Raw genomic sequence first — 6,000 nt, 5'->3', positions numbered from 1 at the left:
TCTAGGTTCTTCAAAGTAGCCACCTTTTGCTTTGATGACTGCTTTGCACACTCTTGGCATTCTCTTGATGAGCTTCAAGAGGTAGTCACCGGAAATGGTTTTCACTTCACAGGTGTGCCCTGTCAGGTTTAATAAGTGGGATTTCTTGCCTTATAAATGGGGTTGGGACCATCAGTTGTATTGTGCAGAAGTCAGGTGGATACACAGCTGATAGTCCAACTGAATAGACTGTTAGCTGCTTTTTTCTTGCCATAATACAAATTCTAAGTAAAGAAAAACGAGTGGCCATCGTTACTTTAAGAAATGAAGGTCAGTCAGTCCAAAAAATTGGGCAAACTGTGAAAGTGTCCCCAAGTGCAGTTGCAAAAACCATCAAGCGCTACAAAGAAACTGGCTCACATGAGGACCGCCCCAGGAAAGGAAGACCAAGAGTCACCTCTGCTCCTGAGGATAAGTTTATCCAAGTCACCAGCCTCAGAAATCGCAGGTTAACAGCAGCTCAGATTAGAGACCAGGTCAATGCCACACAGAGTTCTAGCAGCAGACACATCTCTACAACAACTGTTAAGAGGAGACTTTGTGCAGCAGGCCTTCATGGTAAAATAGCTGCTAGGAAACCACTGCTAAGGACAGGCAACAAGCAGAAGAGACTTGTTTGGGCTAAAGAACACAAGGAATGGACATTAGACCAGTGGAAATCTGTGCTTTGGTCTGATGAGTCCAAATTTGAGATCTTTGGTTCCAACCACCGTGTCTTTGTGCGACGCAGAAAAGGTGAACGGATGGACTCTACATGCCTGGTTCCCACCATGAAGCATGGAGGAGGAGGTGTGATGGTGTGGGGGTGCTTTGCTGGTGACACTGTTGGGGATTTATTCAAAATTGAAGGCATACTGAACCAGCATGGCTACCACAGCATCTTGCAGCGGCATGCTATTCCATGCGGTTTGCGTTTAGTTGGACCATAATTATTTATTATTATTTTTCAACAGGACAATGACCCCAAACACACCTCCAGGCTGTGTAAGGGCTATTTGACCAAGAGCGAGAGTGATGGGGTGCTACGCCAGATGACCTGGCCTCCACAGTCACCAGACCTGAACCCAATCGAGATGGTTTGGGGTGAGCTGGACCGCAGAGTGAAGGCAAAAGGGCCAACAAGTGCTAAGCATCTCTGGGAACTCCTTCAAGATTGTTGGAAGACCATTTCCGGTGACTACCTCTTGAAGCTCATCAAGAGAATGCCAAGAGTGTGCAAAGCAGTCATCAAAGCAAAAGGTGGCTACTTTGAAGACCCTAGAATATAAGACATATTTTCAGTTGTTTCACACTTTTTTGTTAAGTATATAATTCCACATGTGTTAGTTCATAGTTTTGATGCCTTCAGTGTGAATGTACAATTTTCATAGTCATGAAAATACAGAAAAATCTTTAAATGTGAAGGTGTGTCCAAACTTTTGGTCTGTACTGTAGATGGCTAAGTGCGGTCTCCTGCTGAGTATACGTGTATAGATGGCTACGTGCGGCCTCCTACTGAGTATAGATGCCGCACGGCGCTCCCCCCAGAGACAGCATGAGGCCGCACAGCGCCATCTATACTCAGCGGGAGACTGCACGTAGCCATCTATACACAGCACGAGGCCATACGGCGACATCTATACTCAGCGGGGGGCCGCACGTAGCCATCTATACACAGCGGGGGGCCGCACGGCGCCGTCTATACACAGCGGGGGGCCGCACGTAGCCATCTATACACGGCGGGGGGCCGCAAGTAGCCATCTATACACAGCGGGAGGCCGCACGGCACCCCCCCCAGAGACATCAGGAGGCCGCACGGCGCCAACTATACTCAGCAGGAGGCCGCATGCAGTCATACACACACACAAACATATACAGACACGCATAAACACATTTGAAACACAAAAATACATACAGACATCACAAAATGACATCTGCCCACACACACACACACACACACACACAAACAGACAGACATCACACACACACACACACACACCTGCCCACACACACACACCTGCCCACACACACACACACACACCTGCCCACACACACATCTGTGTGTGTGTATGTGTATAATGTGTGTGTATGTATAGTGTGTGTGTATGTATAGTGTGTGTGTATGTATAGTGTGTGTGTATGTATAGTGTGTGTATGTATAGTGTGTATAATGTGTGTGTATGTATAGTGTGTGTGTATGTATAGTGTGTGTGTGTGTGTGTGTATAATTTGTGTGTGTGTATTTTATTTTTAAGTTAAAAACAAGTAAAATGCATGTGGCATCAATATCAAGACTCCAGATATAAGGGCCTATTCACACTGAATTTTGCAATGCATTCATCTCCTCTTTCCAGGCTTCTATCTAAATCCCTGAAAAATGGCATTCAGATGTGCCTTGACATAGCCATTGATTTGAACAAAGGCAAACCGAGGCTAAAGTCTGAATCTTTAGGCTCTATTTGCTCTGCTTTCAGATGTCTCATTTCAGACAGCACAATCCTGAATTTCAGGGATTCAGTTGTAAGCCTTGTGTAAAGACCTGAATGCAGCGCTGAATGTAGTGTGAATAGGTCCTTACATCTTACACCACCTCAGGGGATAGTTGTTATGGAGTATTGCCCCTGGGTGGCCGCAGTTATGACCACCACCAGGGCTCGCGGTCACCCACCCTAGCTTTGGTATTCTGGGGAGCTGGTATAATGAATATCTGAGAAGAGCCCTAGAGAAGCAAGAACATTGGACAACCAAGAGGTGGTGGCCTCAAGTCAGGTGTAGTGTTCAACAGGGCAAGACTTTCTAACCTGCCCACACACACACACACAAATACACACACCTGCCCACACAGACACACACACACACACACATATACACACACACATATACACACACACCTGCCCACACACACACCTGCCCCCCCACACACACCCACACACACACACACCTGCCCACACACACGCACACACCTGCCCACACACACACACACACCTGCCCACACACACACACCTGCCCACACACACACACACACACCTGCCCACACACACACACACACACACCTGCCCCCCCCACACACCTGCCCACACACACACCTGCCCACACACACACACACACCTGCCCACACACACACACCTGCCCACACACACACACCTGCCCACACACACACACACCTGCCCACACACACACACACACCTGCCCCCCCACACACACACACCTGCCCACACACACACACACACACATACACCTGCCCACAAACACACACACACACCTGCCCACACACACACACACCTGCCCACACACACACACCTGCCCACAAACACACACACACCTGCCCACACACACACCTGCCCACACACACACACACACACATATACACACACACATATACACACACACACACACACACACCTGCCCACACAGACACCTGCCCACAAACACACACACACCTGCCCACACACACATCTGCCCACACAGACACACACATACACACACTCACCATCCCCCGTCTCCATTCCTCCTGCCTGCTCTCTCTCCTCTCCGGTGGTAAGTAGCAGTACAGGCCGGGCGCGCACTGTGTGACGTCACAGCTAGGAGACACGGCCGCGCACAGGGCCGTGTCTCCTAGCAGTGACGCGGCTGGGCCAGCACAGGGAAGTTAACTGCTGCAGTGCTGGCCCGGCCGATGAAGAAGTAGCGGCGGCCGCTGCTGGGGGAGCGGTTCGGGCCCCCCCCATCCCGCCACTGCTACCGCTATGTGCCGTGGCGGCCCTCACATATAATGAGGGCAATCCGGCATTAGACTCCCCGCCTGGAGCCGCGGGCCCCCTGCCGGCTCGGGGCCCCGGGCGGTAGCCCGGATTGCCCTCATTATAATCCGCCTATGGCGGCGGCCACTACCACTTGACGGCGGAGACCCGCAGGTGAACACTTCCCGCCAGCAGGGCACCGAGAACAGCTGATCGGCGTGCGGGCATCAATGTAAAAGTAGTGGGCAACTTCGTTAAGATTTACATTACTTTTGACATTTCATCATACTAAAGATTCAGCTTCCTAGGAAACTTTGCACGATGAGCAACAAAGGAACTTATGTCAGAAAGCGTGAGGTGTATGGAAACATAAGATTATCGTTTTCCTTAGTGAGAAAGATGAAACATGAGATAACTGGGAAATAAACAAAAATATGCGTCTCGCTGGTAAACTAATACTATGGCCCCTTCATTCTAAGGATCGGTAGTTAGACTGTCATCGATTAGGGAGTGATAGGAAACCCCTTTAAGGATTCAGATGTCTGTCTTTGATTCTCTTACTACAGAGCGCTGTGGCTGTAACTTCACAGACCTGTCAATCACAATGAAGCCCCGCCCACGCGGAGCCGCTCAGCCGTATAAACATTGGAGGCCGCACAACACGTCTCTTACCTTCATGATACAGATTATGCATGTCCTGTGTTTAAAAGGTTCACCCTTCTGGACAATCTCCTTGCCATATGTGCATCCCTATCCTTTGAGCACAGCCTCCTTTCCCATATGGAGAGTCCATGTGAAGGACCATTGACTAGATAAATTATCCTCTTGATCTAGTAAATTTTGACTTGTTCTATTACTCCTGATAAGCTATTTCTGTTATTCCTCTATATATTACCTGTTCTATTACTCCTGATGAACCTCATGGAGAGGAGAAACGCGTCGAGTTTACTACAGGTGTAAATTGTATTGACAGGTTTTTTACCTGCTGCATTATAAGGAGTACTGATAATATCCACAAGTCTGATTACAGGTGCATCATAAGGAGCACTGATAAGTATTGACTGGTATTGATGCTCCAATCAGATGTTGATAGGGGGCCAGCTCCATAAATGGGAGCAGAAAGTAGTACCTGATTCATTTTACTAATATACATACGTATGAACGGGTGATTGGGAGACATTTGGCTATTAAGAGTCTTTTGATATTGGCCTGAACTATATCAACTCTCTAGCACTATATATGTGGCACTTTATGTATAGAGAGACTCTTTTATATATATACAGTATATATATATATATATATATATATATATATATATATATATATATATATACATACACTGCTCAAAAAATAAAGGGAACACTTAAACAACAGAATATAACTCAAAGTAAATCAAACTTCTGTGAAATCAAACTGTCCACTTAGGAAGCAACACTGATTCAATTTCACATGCTGTTGTGCAAATGGAACAGAGACTAGATGGAAATTATTGGCAATTATCAAGACACCCTCAATAAAGGAGTGGTTCTGCAGGTGGGGACCACAGACCACATCTCAGTACCAATGCTTTCTGACTGATGTTTTGGTCACTTTTGAATGTTGGTTGTGCTTTCACACTTGTGGTAGCATGAGACGGACTCTACAACCCACAGAAGTTGCTCAGGTAGTGCAGCTCATCCAGGATGGCACATCAATGTGAGCTGTGGCAAGAAGGTTTGCTGTGTCTGTCAGTGTAGTGTCCAGAGGCTGGAGGCGCTACCAGGAGACAGGCCAGTACACCAGGAGACGTGGAGGGGGCCGTAGGAGGGCAACAACCCAGCAGCAGGACCGCTACCTCCGCCTTTGTGCAAGTGCAAGGAGGAACAGGAGGAACACTGCCAGAGCCCTGCAAAATGACCTCCAGCAGGCCACAAATGTGCATGTGTCTGCACAAATGGTTAGAAATCGACTCCATGAGGGTGGTATGAGGGCCCGACGTCCACAGATGGGGGTTGTGCTCACAGCCCAACACCGTGCATGACGCTTGGCATTTGCCACAGAACACCAGGATTGGCAAAGTCGCCACTGGCGCCCTGTGCACTTCACAGATAAAAGCAGGTTCACACTGAGCACATGTGACAGACGTGACAGAGTCTGGAGACGCCGTGGAGAGCGATCTGCTGCCTGCAACATCCTTCAGCATGACCGGTTTGGCAGTGGGTCAGTAATGGTGTGAGTGGCATTTCTATGGAGGACCGCACAG

The sequence above is a fragment of the Phyllobates terribilis genome, unplaced genomic scaffold (assembly GCF_046119375.1).
Source record: "Phyllobates terribilis strain yellow unplaced genomic scaffold, ASM4611937v1 Scaffold_7__3_contigs__length_470593459, whole genome shotgun sequence".
Taxonomy (NCBI): Eukaryota; Metazoa; Chordata; class Amphibia; order Anura; family Dendrobatidae; genus Phyllobates; species Phyllobates terribilis.
Note: the sequence above shows the minus strand (reverse complement) of the source record.